Source organism: Mercenaria mercenaria, chromosome 4, assembly GCF_021730395.1.
Source record: "Mercenaria mercenaria strain notata chromosome 4, MADL_Memer_1, whole genome shotgun sequence".
Classification (NCBI taxonomy): Eukaryota; Metazoa; Mollusca; class Bivalvia; order Venerida; family Veneridae; genus Mercenaria; species Mercenaria mercenaria.
In genome coordinates, this window is record NC_069364.1 from 70,714,707 (window position 1) to 70,732,373 (window position 17,667).

Below are 17,667 nucleotides of genomic sequence, written 5' to 3' on the forward strand. Positions count from 1 at the left end.
GAAGATTGCAAAAAAGTTTAAGTACAAAAGGGGCATAATTCTGTCGAAAACACATTTAGAGTTATGGGGTATGTAGCCACACATGCAGATGATTATAAACAAATAGTTTTAATTTCAAGTCATTATATTTTAAAGTACCAAAGATATGTCTATAAAATAAGTTCTCGAAAAAATTAAACAAGAAAATAATTCAAAGTATAACTTCTTGGTAACCTTGACCTTGGGTATAATGGGCCCAACCCCTGCACATACTTTGTTTGTGTGCTGGACAATGTGTATGTGAACTTACAGTATGATATAAGCAAAAGTAACAAAGATATGACAGAAAAACAAAGGTTGCCGATAAACTTTAACCTTAAAATAACCCAAGTATAAGACCTGGGTGACCTTGAACTTGGGTATAATGGGCTCAGCCCCTACACATACTTTGTTTGTATACTGGACAATGTTTATGTGAAGTTACGGTAAGATATAATCAATAGTAACAAAGTTATGACAGAAAAACAAAGGTTGCCGAAAAACTTTAACCAAGAAAGGGTCACGCCGACGCCGGGGAGAGTAGTATAGCTCCCCTATTCTCCGAATAGTGGAGCTAAAAAGCATGTTGTAAGTGGAGAAGAAACATTTATAGACAACTAACAACATTAGACTATGTTGTATGTAAATATCGCGGTACTGTAAGTACTTCAGTAGTTACAAAGATATTTTGATGCAAAATTTTAACCAGAATTTTCTAAGTACAAAAAGGGCATAATTCTGCTAAAACGGAGGTCAGAGTTACGGGACATAGCCAGTGACCTAACATTATGACACTGAAGACATGTGTGAAGTTTAAATTGAATATCTTTAATAGTTACATAGATTTTAACTTGCACGCAAAAATTAAACTGAATTTCTTTTCCGATTTAAGTACAAAATACTTCTGCTAAAATACATGGGAGCATAAATGTCACTATCTTCTCAATATTCCCTATTTTTACACAACCAAAATACTTTTAAAATTATCGCATAATTTCATAATTTTCCCACAGGAACGGTCTAATGCCTTATGTGTGTACTCATTCTGTAAAAAAGTCCCTTAATTGATCTACCTCTTATGCTTTTCAATTTATTGCAAGAGCTGTTTTATTAAGTTTTCTCATGACAAGGTACAAAAATTGCAAAAAATAAATGATGTGCCTCCTATCAGTATAGCAAGTTAAATAACCTACCATGTACTTCTTATTAAGTCATTTCAGGATACAGTTTCTTACATTTGCATAACTAGGTAAAAACAAAATGCATGCATTTTCACCTGATGTTTTTTCATAACATATAGAAAGTTTCATCAAAATTGCATTATCCTTTGTTTTGTACACTTATTGAGACAATTAGAAGGACATTCTGGTGGACGGAATTAAGCCACCTAAAAGAAGTTTTAATCACTAAATAAGAATTAGCGAATAAATAGAATTCAATATTATGTATTGTCTCTTGTAGCAGCATAAGTACCGATTCGTATTAAAGCATGGACAGACGAACTGATGGAAGTAGTAAAACTATAAACCCTCTAGTGAAACAGGTAGGGACTAATTCTAATTTTCTTAGTTTTATTGTGTATAATAATAATAATAATAACAATAATAATAAAAAACTTTCTCGAAAATAACTGTACTGTACTTCTAATTGTTTTGCCAGATAAATTTTGTTTCAAGAACATAACTGATAAAGACAAAAAAATATATTATTACTCACCTGTAAAAAGTAACAAATAGGATTAAATTTATTTTATAGCTCTTCGGAAATGATGAAAAAAAAAAAAAAAAACATTCCCTGCTTTGTAGACAACAATATAAGACTTCTATAAATTTCTGCTGATTAGTAAAAAGGCATAAAACTTGTGGTCGTAATTCATGTAAGATAAGGTCAAATAGCAGGTAATTAATGTGAGGATTTCGGTCAGCACAGCTGGCCACGGAGATTTATGGGATATTAACAGTTACAGATTATTTGCCTAGCTGAATAGCCCCTGCTAGATTTTAGTAACCTTCTCCGACATTTTGGTAGGACTGTATACTATTAAACGTTTAAGGACCCCATAGGAAATAAGCAGAAACACTTTATGGGTTATCCAGTGATATATATGTCACGGGTCGTATTTTTTAGACCGTTTTATGTGCGCCGTGCATTAAGTCTTTTCCAGAGCGGGAAAATAATACTTAACCCTCGCGCATGCGTCAAATTTCCGATAGTGTCATTATGTTGTATCGTCTGCTATTTAATTGAATCGGGGCTTCTCGATAATGTACGTAATATCACGGATATTAACGGAAGTTCCCGAGGCAATTCATCAGTGTGTTGTCATGTTTGTCCAATCGTCTTGTTTGTCTCACATGTTTGAATGAGAGATAGAATGAGAGAAAGATATACATTGGTCTGTTCTTTTTATTCTCTTTGCACTTTCCACTGCCAAAATCCTTCGACCCTAAGGGCAGTCTTTCTTCTCTTACGTGTAAGATGGGAAAATTATTTTGAATTTATTTATTTACCAATCTTCAGCTTTATGTGAGATATCGCTCACATGTCAAAAAGTCGGACATTAGTTTGGCGAGAGGAAAAGTAGCTCACTCACTGAAAATAATGCCTAGAGGTTAGAAAATGATGTAGAAGAAACAGTGAGAAATACCGGCGACGGCTTGATAGCAGCATGTTTCATATGAGCAGGTAAGTTATAACATGATTGATTTAAAACTTGTGATTCTAAAATGTAGTCTTGTCCAACTAAAGGACTGTGCTTGTAACCCTGACAAGTTTCAAACACTCGGCCTTCGGCTATTAACTAACAGGATGCTGGGTTACAGCAATAGGAAAAACTGCGTTCAAAGCTATTTCAACCTCCACTATTCGGAGAAGGGGAGGGGTTAGGTGTGTGTGTGTGGGGGGGGGGGGGGGGGGGGGGGGGGGGGGGGGGGGGGGGGGGGGGCTATTGTACTCGCCCCGGCGTCCGCGTCGGCATCGACAGGACCTTTCTTGGTCAAAGTTTTTTCAGCAAGCTTTGTTTTTCTGTCATATCTTCGTTACTATTGCATAATCTTACCGTAACCTCACATAAACATTGTCCGGCATATAAACAAAGTATGTGCAGGGGCTTGACCCATTATACCCAAGATCAAGGTGACAAAGGTGTTATACTTAGGTTATCTGTAAGGTTAAAGTTTTTAGGCAAATTTTGTTTTTTCTGTCACATCTTTGTTACTATTGCTTATATCTTACTAAAATTTCAAATAAACATTGTTCAGCATACAAAAAAAGCAAGGTCAAGGTCACCCAAGTGTTATACTTTGGTTATTTTTAAGGTTTTTCGGCAACCTTTGTTTTTCTGTCTTATCTTTGTTACTATGGCTTATATCTTACTGTAACTTCACATTAACAATGTCAAGCATACAAACAAAGTATTTGCAAAGGCTGGGCCCATTATACCCAAGGTCAAGGTCACAAAGGTATTATACTTGAGTTATTTTTAAGGTTAAAGTTTTTCCGCTATATTTGTCTCCCTGTCATATCTTTGTTACTATTGCTTTTATCTTATTGTGAGTTCACATAAACATTGTCCAACATACAAAGAAAGTATGTGCAGGACCTGGGCCCATTATACCCAAGGTCAAGATCACAAAGTTGTTATACTTGAAATTATTTTAATGTTATTTTTTGAAAGCTTTGTTTATAGACATATCTTTGGTACTTTAAAAGATGATGACTTGAAATTAAAACTTATTTCTTTAAAATCATCATCTGCATGCGTGGTTACAATCCCCCCTGTGGGAACGCTAAATGATACAACTTCGCTAAATGATACAACTGGCGTTAAATGATACAAAGCTGACGCTAAATGATGCAACCAACGCTAAATGGTACAAATCTAGGGTCGCTAAAAGATACAAACCGTTGACGCTAAAAGATACAAATTTTCTATAGGGGTATATGGATAATTTCTACACTTGATGACGATTTCACAAAAATATTATCTCATTTTATGCACGGCGTGTCAAATGGAAATTTAAATATAGTTTTGTATGTTTCCTGTGAAATAAACATATACTTGATACCAATTTTATTTTTCTGAAGTGATTGCCAGCGTATAAATGAAGAACAAATCGGCATATTTTCGGTCTTAATATGCAATCTCTATGCCGTTATTAATACTTTTTAGTGGTATTGGTACATTTTTTTTTATTTTGTAAGTTCTTCAAACTGAGTTCGAAATGTATCCTTGCCGTGGTGACATATGCAAAATGGATTTTTTTTAATTTGTTATATTTATGTTGTTGACACTGTTATTATAGCAATTCAAGCTTATATTTTTTTTTTTTTTGCAAAAAAAATATCCGCTACAATTGTATATCTTTGTTAAAATAGGTGTTTTTGATCACTCAGCTGTAGCATTGTACTCCCCACTGTTACTGTACTTTCAAAGCTGACTGTATTTTGTAAATATTCCGAACACTTTGTTTCATGACAACCATTTTTTTACATTTTAAAATGTGATCCAAAAATGCAACTTCAAACGAGCCCACTAACATAATTAGATCAAGTGCATCAACTATATGATGATTTCTACGGACTAATACACGCTCAGTGAAAATTGTTACATAAATAATATTTTTATGAGTCAATGATTTGAAAAACATCCCAACTCTGGAAATTTTATACTTACCATTTGGATATATGGAGAGTTCTATAAGAAAATAAAAATGTGTCAATTTGCAGAACTCTGAAGAAGATAAAAAATGTAAAATGACATGTTAATATAGGCCTACAACTGATGTGAAGATGTGACTACTGTTGTATTAATGTAAAGGGTAGTTGGAAATATTAAAAGCAACAATAAAATTTGCTTTTCATTGATTAAGAATATATTTATTGATTATCGATCTGCATTTACAGAAGTATCACTCATAGAAGCATCGATACAAAATGAACGCGATATTGTACAACACGTGCTTGCAAGCAAAAACTGATCCTGGTTAAAGTTTTACATGCAAGTTAGATCTACTATCTGCAGAACAAATGTTTTTTTTATTGTTTGTTTTGGGTTTCAACAGTATTTCAGTCAGTTAACGGCGGGCAGTTAACCTAACCAGTGTTCCTGGATTCTGTACCAGTACGAACCTGTTCTCCGCAAGTAACTGCCAACTACCCAACATGAATCATCAGAGGTGGAGGACTAATGATTTCAGACACAATATCGTTTATCAAATAGTCGCGGAGAACATACGCCCCGCCCGAGGATCGAACTCCCGACCCTGCGATCCGTAGACCAACGCTCTTACCTACTGAGCTAAGCGAGCGGGTCTGCAGAACAAATGTAGCATTGACATAGGTTCTTGCCGCAGTGATCCGGGTATCATCTGGAACATAATATTTATCAACGACTACCTGTATGAGTAGCTACATTTATATTATTCTACAAAACCATTGTCAATTTACTCATATAACCTTAGGACGGCCAGCACATATTCATGCATCCTCGCCAGGTATATGTATGTTTTTGATGACGTCACTCGACCTGCAGCTATTTCCGGAAGTAAATAAAATAAAAGTAGAAATGCTTAACTTGAAAACGAAAGCCGCATTTTGATTCGTAGATAGTCAGGGGTCATGCGCAGGGGTCACCCCGTCTAAATGTATGCGCGTGGACTTCTTTTTTTTTTTTTTTTTTTTGCTATTGGGGAGCCAATTTTCAGCACTTTATTACGAATTAATATTACCTGGGCTTTAGTATGTACAGCATGTCAGCTTTTAATCTATCAAAAAAAAAAAGATGCTCTGGAAAAAAAAAGATGCTCTGGATAAACACTAATCCCACAGGGGTCCGCAACGGACGAAGCGTACATTGGTAATTTTGAAATTTCATCAAATCGCTCAAAAGGTCATTTTTGATGTTGTCTGAGAGTGTCAGTATATGCCTTAGATGTAAGATATAACCGTATTTGAGAGGTGCAGACCTAGACATTTCAGAAATATTTTCAAAAAAATAAGTTTCGTGTAATAAATGTTGTTTCTACGGAAACGTGAAAGGGCCATCAGACGCTAATACGTTTTAGTAGGCCTACGTTAAGGCTGCGGAAAGGATATGTAGGAACTGAATTGCATGAAGAGCACACACTTTTGGACAGTTCAACGTCTTTACTTACAAGCTCACCATTTTTAAAATGCTGTTAGATATCTACATGCCATCATTTTGATGCATTTGCAGCAATATCTAAGTGCTATAACTTAATATAAGTAGGTTAAAAATACTTTTAGACAGTTGTTTATTTTACTTTTTTTACAAATGTCATTCTAATTTTCAAAGCGGGACAGATCTTTAGAATATTGTAAGTATCCAATTCTACGGAACAGAAGAGTAAAGAATGCAGTGGACTGATAGAATGTTAGAATGTTGGAAAATATGTTACTTGTTAATTTCATTGGTTGGGAGGTAGACGATTTTATCCAGGCTGGGCTGGTGTGGATTTCTTTATGTTGGTTTTCTCGTGGCACGGCTCATTTCTTAAAATGAAAGGACTTAGGACTTGCATCGAAGGAAAGGACTGACTGGTGGAGGAGATAATAATAACATGATGCTGACACTGATGGTAATAACAATAATAATAATATCTGCGCAGTCTGGTGTGGATCCACGCTGGTCGCACACCCACTATGTTGGTTTTCTCATGGCGTGGCTCATTTCTTTATGCTGGTTTTCTCCTGGCACTGCTCATTTCTTAAAATGCGACCAGGATGGATCCAGACCAGCATGAGCCGTGCCACGAGAAAACCAGCCTAAAGAAATGGGCCCCGCCATGAGAAAACCAACAGTGGGTTTGCGACCAGGATGGATCCAGACCAGCCTGCGCATCCTGCTCAAGTTCTTTATGTACACTAATTTGAACCTTTCAGATGGCGTCAGCGAGTAGGACTTGCATCGCAGACAGGAAAGGACTTAGGACTTCAATCGAGGGAAAGGACGGACTGACGGTGACTGGTGGAGGAGATAATAATAACATGACACCTGCTGACCCACTGATGGTAATAACAATAATGATAATATCCTGCTCATTTCTGAAATAATTCTCTTAAATTAATAGTCATAACATTAGTAGAGTTTTCATTAAATATTGTTGTTAGAGACAGGCTGCGAAGTCTGGTGTGGATCCACGCTGGTCGCAAACCCACTGTGTTGGTTTTCTCATGGCGGGGCTCATTTCTTTATGTTGGTTTTCTCGTGGCACGGCTCATTTCTTAAGCCATTTTAAGAAATGAGCCTTGCCACGAGAAAACCAACATAAAGAGATGAGCCCCGCCATGAGAAAACCAACACAGTGGGTTTGCGACCAGCGTGGATGCACACCAGACTTCGCGGCCTGCTCGTTTCTGAAATAATTCTCTTAAGTTAATAGTCAAAACATTAGTAGAGTTTTCATTAAATATTGTTATTAGAGACAGGCTGCAAAGTCTGGTGTGGATCCACGCTGGTCGCAAACCCACTATGTTGGATTTCTCATGGCGGGGCTCATCTCTTTATGTTGGTTTTCTCGTGGCAAGGCTCATTTCTTAAGCCATTTTAAGAAATGAGCCGTGCCACGAGAAAACCAGCATAAAGAAATGAGCCCCGCCATGAGAAAACCAACATAGTGGGTTTGCGACCAGCGTGGATCCAGACCAGCCTGCGCATCCTGCTCAAGTTCTTTATGTAGACTAATTTGAACCTTTCAGATGGCGTCAGCGAGTAGGACTTGCATCGCCGTAAAAAGGACTTAGGACTTCAACCGAGGGAAAGGACCGACTGACTGACTGGTGGAGCTGACGGACTGGTGGAGGAGATAATAATAACATGACAAACCCACTGTGTTGGTTTTCTCATGGCGGGGCTCATTCTGGTGTGCATCCACGCTGGTCGCAAACCCACTGTGTTGGTTTTCTCATGGCGGGGCTCATCTCTTTATGTTGGTTTTCTCGTGGCAAGGCTCATTTCTTAAGCCATTTTAAGAAATGAGCCGTGCCATGAGAAAACCAGCATAAAGAGATGAGCCCCGCCGTGAGAAAACCAACATAGTGGGTTTGCGGCCAGTGTGGATCCAGACCAGCCTGCGCATCCTGCTCGTTTCTGAAATATTTCTCTTAAGTTAATAGTCATCACATTAGTAGAGTTTTCATTAAATATTGTTATTAGAGACCGGCTGCGAAGTCTGGTGTGGATCCACGCTGGTCGCAAACCCGCTGTGTTGGTTTTCTCATGGCGGGGCTCATCTCTTTATGTTGGTTTTCTCGTGGCAAGGCTCATTTCTTAAGCCATTTTAAGAAATGAGCCGTGCAACGAGAAAACCAGCATAAAGAAATGAGCCCCGCCATGAGAAAACCAACATAGTGGGTTTGCGACCAGCGTGGATCCAGACCAGCCTGCGCATCCTGCTCAAGTTCTTTATGTGGACTAATTTGAACCTTTCAGATGGCGTCAGCGAATAGGACTTGCATCGCCGTAAAATGGACTTAGGACTTCAACCGAGGGAGAAGACGGACTGGCTGAGGGACTGGTGGAGCTGACGGACTGGCTGAGGGACTGGTGGAGCTGACGGACTGGCTGAGGGACTGGTGGAGCTGACGGACTGGTGGAGCTGACGGAGCTGATGGACTGGTGGAGGAGATAATAATAACATGACATCTGCTGACCCACTTATGGTAAGAACAATAATGATAATATCCTGCTCCTTTCTGAAATAATTCTCTTAAATTAATAGTCATAACATTAGTCGCGTTTTCATTAAATATTGTTATCAGAGACAGGCCGCGAAGTCTGGTGTGCATCCACGCTGGTCGCAAACCCACTGTGTTGGTTTTCTCATGGCGGGGCTCATTTCTTTATGTTGGTTTTCTCGTGGCACGGCTCATTTCTTAAGCCATTTTAAGAAATGAGCCGTGCCACGAGAAAACCAGCATAAAGAAATGAGCCCCGCCATGAGAAAACCAACATAGTGGGTTTGCGACCAGCGTGGATCCAGACCAGCCTGCGCATCCTGCTCGTTTCTGAAATATTTCTCTTAAGTTAATAGTCATCACATTAGTAGAGTTTTCATTAAATATTGTTATTAGAGACCGGCCGCGAAGTCTGGTGTGGATCCACGCTGGTCGCAAACCCGCTGTGTTGGTTTTCTCACGGCGGGGCTCATCTCTTTATGTTTGTTTTCCATGGGCACGGCGCCATTTTAAGAAATGAGCCGTGCCACGAGAAAACCAGCATAAAGAAATGAGCCCCGCCATGAGAAAACCAACATAGTGGGTTTGCGACCAGGATGGATCCAGACCAGCCTGCGCATCCTGCTCAAGTTCTTTATGTGGACTAATTTGAACCTTTCAGATGGCGTCAGCGAATAGGACTTGCATCGCCGTTAAATGGACTTAGGACTTCAACCGAGGGAGAAGACGGACTGGCTGAGAGACTGGTGGAGCTGACGGACTGGCTGAGGGACTGGTGGAGCTGACGGACTGGCTGAGGGACTGCTGGAGCTGACGGACTGGTGGAGCTGACGGACTGGTGGAGGAGATAATAATAACGTGACACCTGCTGACCCACTTATGGTAAGAACAATAATGATGATATCCTGCTCATTTCTGAAATAATTCTCTTAAATTAATAGTCATAACATTAGTAGAGTTTTCATTAAATATTGTTATTAGAGACAGGCCGCGAAGTCTGGTGTGCATCCACGCTGGTCGCAAACCCGCTGTGTTGGTTTTCTCATGGCGGGGCTCATCTCTTTATGTTGGTTTTCTCGTGGCAAGGCTCATTTCTTAAGCCATTTTAAGAAATGAGCCGTGCCACGAGAAAACCAGCATAAAGAAATGAGCCCCGCCATGAGAAAACCAACACAGTGGGTTTGCGACCAGTGTGGATCCAGACCAGCCTGCGCATCCTGCTCGTTTCTGAAATATTTCTCTTAAGTTAATAGTCATCACATGAGTAGAGTTTTCATTAAATATTGTTATTAGAGACCGGCTGCGAAGTCTGGTGTGGATCCACGCTGGTCGCAAACCCGCTGTGTTGGTTTTCTCATGGCGGGGCTCATCTCTTTATGTTGGTTTTCTCGTGGCACGGCTCATTTCTTAAGCCATTTTAAGAAATGAGCCATGCAACGAGAAAACCCGCATAAAGAAATGAGCCCCGCCATGAGAAAACCAACATAGTGGGTTTGCGACCAGGATGGATGCAGACCAGCCTGCGCATCCTGCTCAAGTTCTTTATGTGGACTAATTTGAACCTTTCAGATGGCGTCAGCGAATAGGACTTGCATCGCCGTAAAATGGACTTAGGACTTCAACCGAGGGAGAAGACGGACTGGCTGAGGGACTGGTGGAGCTGACGGACTGGCTGAGGGACTGGTGGAGCTGACGGACTGGCTGAGGGACTGGTGGAGCTGACGGACTAGTGGAGCTGACGGACTGGTGGAGGAGATAATAATAACATGACACCTGCTGACCCACTTATGGTAAGAACAATAATGATAATATCCTGCTCATTTCTGAAATAATTCTCTTAAATTAATAGTCATAACATTAGTAGAGTTTTCATTAAATATTGTTATTAGAGACAGGCCGCGAAGTCTGGTGTGGATCCACGCTGGTCGCAAACCCACTGTGTTGGTTTTCTCATGGCGGGGCTCATTTCTTTATGTTGGTTTTCTCGTGGCACGGCTCATTTCTTAAGCCATTTTAAGAAATGAGCCTTGCCACGAGAAAACCAGCATAAAGAAATCAGCCCCGCCATGAGAAAACCAACATAGTGGGTTTGCAACCAGCGTGGATCCAGACCAGCCTTCGCATCCTGCTCGTTTTTGAAATATTTCTCTTAAGTTAATAGTCATAACATTAGTGGAGTTTTCATTAAATATTGTTATTAGAGACCGGCTGCGAAGTCTGGTGTGGATCCACGCTGGTCGCAAACCCGCTGTGTTGGTTTTCTCATGGCGGGGCTCATCTCTTTATGTTGGTTTTCCCGTGGCAAGGCTCATTTCTTAAGCCATTTTAAGAAATGAGCCGTGCCACGAGAAAACCAGCATAAAGAAATGAGCCCTGCCATGAGAAAACCAACATAGTGGGTTTGCGACCAGGATGGATGCAGACCAGCCTGCGCATCCTGCTCAAGTTCTTTATGTGGACTAATTTGAACCTTTCAGATGGCGTCAGCGAATAGGACTTGCATCGCAGTAAAATGGACTTAGGACTTCAACCGAGGGAGAAGACGGACTGGCTGAGGGACTGGTGGAGCTGACGGACTGGCTGAGGGACTGGTGGAGCTGACGGACTGGCTGAGGGACTGGTGGAGCTGACGGACTGGTGGAGCTGACGGAGCTGACGGACTGGTGGAGGAGATAATAATAACATGACACCTGCTGACCCACTTATGGTAAGAACAACAAGAGCACCGCCTTGCGGGTGCTGACGCTCATCTGATTTTTTTTGTATAATAGAAATATTGTCCTACCCATGATTTTCTAAGTCTAAAAATGGCCATCACTCTTGCAAAAAGCAGGATAGAGTTATGTTTCTTGATGTACAGTGTCCACTTATGATGCTGAAAAACTGTTGCAAGTTTTAAAGCAATAGCTTTGATCGTTTATGAGAAAAGTTGACTTAAACATAATATTCAACCAAGAAAATGATTTTTCTAAGTCCAAAAGGAGCAATAATTATTGCAAAAAGCAGGATGGAGTTATGTTGCTTGCTGTACAGGGTCAGCTTATGATGGTGAACAGGAGTTGCAAGTTTTAAAGCAATAGCTTTGATAGTTTAAGAGAAAAAGTTGACCTAAACATAAAACTTAACCAAGAAATCTGATATTTTCTAAGTCCAAAACGGGCCATAAATCTTGCAAAAAGCAGGATGGAGTTATGTTTCTTGCTGTACAGGGTCAGCTTATGATGGTGAACAAGTGTTGCAAGTTTTAAAGGAATAGCTTTGATAGTTTAGGATAAAAGCTGACCTAAACATAAAACTTAACCAAGAAAACTGATTTTGTAAGTCCAAAAGGGGCAATAATTCTTGCAAAAAGCAAGATGGAGTTATGTTTCTTGATGTACAGGGTCTGCTTATGATGGTGAACAAGTATTCCAAGTTTCAAAGCAAAAGCTTTGATAGTTTAGGAGAAAAGTTGACCTAAACATAAAACTTAACCAAGAAATCTGATATTTTCTAAGTACAAAAGGGGCCATAAATCTTGCAAAAAGCAAGATGGAGTTATGTTTCTTGCTATACAGGGTCAGCTTATGATGGTGAACAAGTATTCCAAGTTTCAAAGCAATAGCTTTGATAGTTTAGGAGAAAAGCTGACCTAAACATAAAACTTAACCAGGCAACGCCGACGCAGACGCCGACGCTGACGCCGACAACCGCTCAAGTGATGACAATAACTAATCATTTTTTTCAAAAAATCAGATGAGCTAATAATGATAATATCCTGCTCATTTCTGAAATAATTCTCTAAAATTGATAGTCATAACATTAGTCGCGTTTTCATTAAATATTGTTATCAGAGACAGGCCGCGAAGTCCGGTGTGCATCCACGCTGGTCGCAAACCCGCTGTGTTGGTTTTCTCATGGCGGGGCTCATCTCTTTATGTTGGTTTTCTCGTGGCACGGCTCATTTCTTAAGCCATTTTAAGAAATGAGCCGTGCCACGAGAAAACCAGCATAAAGGAATGAGCCCCGCCATGAGAAAACCAACATAGTGGGTTTGCGACCAGCGTGGATCCAGACCAGCCTGCGCATCCTGCTCGTTTCTGAAAAATTTCTGTTAATAGTCATAACATTAGTAGAGTTTTCATTAAATATTGTTATTAGACACCGGCTGCGAAGTCTGGTGTGCATCCACGCTGGTCGCAAACCCGCTGTGTTGGTTTTCTCATGGCGGGGCTCATCTCTTTATGTTGGTTTTCCCGTGGCAAGGCTCATTTCTTAAGCCATTTTAAGAAATGAGCCGTGCCACGAGAAAACCAGCATAAAGGAATGAGCCCCGCCATGAGAAAACCAACATAGTGGGTTTGCGACCAGGATGGATGCAGACCAGCCTGCGCATCCTGCTCAAGTTCTTTATGTGGACTAATTTGAACCTTTCAGATGGCGTCAGCGAATAGGACTTGCATCGCCGTAAAATGGACTTAGGACTTCAACCGAGGGAGAAGACGGACTGGTTTGAGGGACTGGTGGAGCTGACGGACTGGCTGAGGGACTGGTGGAGCTGACGGACTGGCTGAGGGACTGGTGGAGCTGACGGACTGGTGGAGCTGACGGAGCTGACGGACTGGTGGAGGAGATAATAATAACATGACACCTGCTGACCCACTTATGGTAAGAACAATAATGATAATATCCTGCTCATTTCTGAAATAATTCTCTTAAATTAATAGTCATAACATTAGTAGAGTTTTCATTAAATATTGTTATTAGAGACAGGCCGCGAAGTCTGGTGTGGATCCACGCTGGCCGCAAACCCACTGTGTTGGTTTTCTCATGGCGGGGCTCATCTCTTTATGTTGGTTTTCTCGTGGCAAGGCTCATTTCTTAAGCCATTTTAAGAAATGAGCCGTGCCACGAGAAAACCAGCATAAAGAGATGAGCCCCGCCATGAGAAAACCAACATAGTGGGTTTGCGACCAGTGTGGATCCAGACCAGCCTGCGCATCCTGCTCGTTTCCGAAATATTTCTCTTAAGTTAATAGTCATCACATTAGTAGAGTTTTCATTAAATATTGTTATTAGAGACCGGCCGCGAAGTCTGGTGTGGATCCACGCTGGTCGCAAACCCGCTGTGTTGGTTTTCTCACGGCGGGGCTCATCTCTTTATGTTGGTTGTCTCGTGGCACGGCTCATTCCTTAAGCCATTTTAAGAAATGAGCCGTGCCACGAGAAAACCAGCATAAGGAAATGAGCCCCGCCATGAGAAAACCAACATAGTGGGTTTGCGACCAGGATGGATGCAGACCAGCCTGCGCATCCTGCTCAAGTTCTTTATGTGAACTAATTTGAACCTTTCAGATGGCGTCTGCGAATAGGACTTGCATCGCCGTAAAATGGACTTAGGACTTCAACCCAGGGAGAAGACGGACTGGCTGAGGGACTGGTGGAGCTGACGGACTGGCTGAGGGACTGGTGGAGCTTACGGACTGGCTGAGGGACTGGTGGAGCTGACGGACTGGCTGAGGACTGGTGGAGCTGACGGACTGGCTGAGGGACTGGTGGAGCTGACGGACTGGTGGAGCTGACGGAGCTGATGGACTGGTGGAGGAGATAATAATAACATGACACCTGCTGACCCACTTATGGTAAGAACAATAATGATAATATCCTGCTCATTTCTGAAATAATTCTCTTAAATTAATAGTCATAACATTAGTCGCGTTTTCATTAAATATTGTTATCAGAGACAGGCCGCGAAGTCTGGTGTGCATCCACGCTGGTCGCAAACCCACTGTGTTGGTTTTCTCATGGCGGGGCTCATTTCTTTATGTTGGTTTTCTCGTGGCACGGCTCATTTCTTAAGCCATTTTAAGAAATGAGCCGTGCCACGAGAAAACCAGCATAAAGAGATGAGCCCCGCCATGAGAAAACCAACACAGTGGGTTTGCGACCAGTGTGGATCCAGACCAGCCTGCGCATCCTGCTCGTTTCTGAAATATTTCTCTTAAGTTAATAGTCATCACATTAGTAGAGTTTTCATTAAATATTGTTATTAGAGACTGGCTGCGAAGTCTGGAGTGGATCCACGCTGGTCGCAAACCCGCTGTGTTGGTTTTCTCATGGCGGGGCTCATCTCTTTATGTTGGTTTTCTCCTGGCACGGCTCATTTCTTAAGCCATTTTAAGAAATGAGCCGTGCCACGAGAAAACCAGCATAAAGAAATGAGCCCCGCCATGAGAAAACCAACATAGTGGGTTTGCGACCAGCGTGGATCCAGACCAGCCTGCGCATCCTGCTCAAGTTCTTTATGTAGACTAATTTGAACCTTTCAGATGTCGTCAGCCAATAGGACTTGCATCGCCGTAAAATGGACTGAGGACTTCAACCGAGGGAGAAGACAAACTGGCTGAGGGACTGGTGGAGCTGACGGACTGGCTGAGGGACTGGTGGAGCTGACAGACTGGCTGAGGGACTGGTGGAGCTGACGGACTGACGGACTGGTGGAGGAGATAATAATACCATGACACCTGCTGACCCACTTATGGTAAGAACAATAATGATAATATCCTGCTCATTTCTGAAATAATTCTCTTAAATTAATAGTCATAACATTAGTAGAGTTTTCATTAAATATTGTTATCAGAGACAGGCCGCGAAGTCTGGTGTGGATCCACGCTGGTCGCAAACCCACTGTGTTGGTTTTCTCATGGCGGGGCTCATTTCTTTATGCTGGTTTTCTCATGGCACGGCTCATTTCTTAAAGCCATTTTAAGAAATGAGCCGTGCCATGAGAAAACCAGCATAAAGAGATGAGCCCCGCCGTGAGAAAGCCAACATAGTGGGGCTTGCGACCAGCGTGGATCCAGACCAGCCTGCGCATCCTGCTCGTTTCTGAAATATTTCTCTTAAGTTAATAGTCATCACATTAGTAGAGTTTTCATTAAATATTGTTATTAGAGACCGGCCGCGAAGTCTGGTGTGGATCCACGCTGGTCGCAAACCCGCTGTGTTGGTTTTCTCACGGCGGGGCTCATCTCTTTATGTTGGTTGTCTCGTGGCACGGCTCATTTCTTAAGCCATTTTAAGAAATGAGCCGTGCCACGAGAAAACCAGCATAAAGAAATGAGCCCCGCCATGAGAAAACCAACATAGTGGGTTTGCGACCAGGATGGATGCAGACCAGCCTGCGCATTCTGCTCAAGTTCTTTATGTGGACTAATTTGAACCTTTCAGATGGCGTCAGCGAATAGGACTTGCATCGCCATAAAATGGACTTAGGACTTCAACCGAGGGAGAACACGGACTGACTGAGGGACTGGTGGAGCTGACGGACTGGCTGAGGGACTGGTGGAGCTGACGGACTGGTGGAGCTGACGGAGCTGACGGACTGGTGGAGGAGATAATAATAACATGACACCTGCTGACCCACTTATGGTAAGAACAATAATGATAATATCCTGCTCATTTCTGAAATAATTCTTTTAAATTAATTGTCATAACATTAGTCGCGTTTTCATTAAATATTGTTATCAGAGACAGGCCGCGAAGTCTGGTGTGCATCCGCGCTGGTCGCAAACCCACTGTGTTGGTTTTCTCATGGCGGGGCTCATCTCTTTATGTTGGTTTTCTCGTGGCAAGGCTCATTTCTTAAGCCATTTTAAGAAATGAGCCGTGCCACGAGAAAACCAGCATAAAGAGATGAGCCCCGCCATGAGAAAACCAACATAGTGGGTTTGCGACCAGCGTGGATCCAGACCAGCCTGCGCATCCTGCTCGTTTCCGAAATATTTCTCTTAAGTTAATAGTCATCACATTAGTAGAGTTTTCATTAAATATTGTTATTAGAGACCGGCCGCGAAGTCTGGTGTGGATCCACGCTGGTCGCAAACCCGCTGTGTTGGTTTTCTCACGGCGGGGCTCATCTCTTTATGTTGGTTGTCTCGTGGCACGGCTCATTCCTTAAGCCATTTTAAGAAATGAGCCGTGCCACGAGAAAACCAGCATAAAGGAATGAGCCCCGCCATGAGAAAACCAACATAGTGGGTTTGCGACCAGCGTGGATCCAGACCAGCCTGCGCATCCTGCTCAAGTTCTTTATGTAGACTAATTTGAACCTTTCAGATGGCGTCAACGAATAGGACCTGCATCGCCATAAAATGGACTTAGGACTTCAACCGAGGGAGAAGACGGACTGGCTGAGGGACTGGTGGAGCTGACGGACTGGCTGAGGGACTGGTGGAGCTGATGGACTGGTGGAGCTGACGGAGCTGACGGACTGGTGGATGAGATAATAATAACATGACACCTGCTGACCCACTTATGGTAAAAAGAATAATGATAATATCCTGCTCATTTCTGAAATAATTCTCGTAAATTAATAGTCATAACATTAGTAGAGTTTTCATTAAATATTGTTTTTAGAGACAGGCCGCGAAGTCTGGTGTGGATCCACGCTGGTCGCAAACCCACTGTGTTGGTTTTCTCATGGCGGGGCTCATTTCTTTATGTTGGTTTTCTCGTGGCACGGCTCATTTCTTAAGCCATTTTAAGAAATGAGCCGTGCCACGAGAAAACCAGACTTATTTTGATCGACTAAATTCGTGTATTACAGATGTTAAGACTGGGTATTTCTCCAAATTTTCTCTGTTTACATATTGTAATTTTTTGTGAACCGTAAAATTCCTAATAAAACAGCCACATAAGTCATTACCGTAAATTTCCAAATAAATGCCCTGGTGAATTTTTTTTTATTTAGCACCAGACAGGAATCAGCTATTTTTTTTTACTCTAAATGTATAGGAATTAAAGCAGAGCCAGATTTGAATAGCTGATACAGTTTATCAGTCAGTATTTGTCGTGTCAGTGGTTATTTTTGTTACTACCGTATAACCCCATTTAAACCCCCCCTCCCCACCCCGTGGGCGATGCATTTTACAAAAAATTTGATCCAAACAATGTCAGTAACTCGTATAAACG

The 17,667-nt window shown here is 41.7% G+C and overlaps 2 long non-coding RNA genes across 2 annotated transcripts; both read left to right on the top strand.

The window, feature by feature from the left end:
• The first annotated feature begins 2,435 nt into the window (after positions 1–2,435).
• Positions 2,436–7,915, top strand: LOC123552092 (uncharacterized). Its single transcript, XR_008370824.1, has 3 exons — positions 2,436–2,703; positions 6,922–7,050; positions 7,738–7,915. It is a non-coding gene; the product is annotated as an uncharacterized LOC123552092 (long non-coding RNA).
• Positions 7,916–9,382: 1,467 nt separating this feature from the next.
• LOC123552091 (uncharacterized) lies at positions 9,383–13,475 on the top strand. The gene is made up of 4 exons (XR_008370825.1): positions 9,383–9,597; positions 10,285–10,505; positions 11,193–11,422; positions 13,132–13,475. It is a non-coding gene; the product is annotated as an uncharacterized LOC123552091 (long non-coding RNA).
• Positions 13,476–17,667: the final 4,192 nt, after the last annotated feature.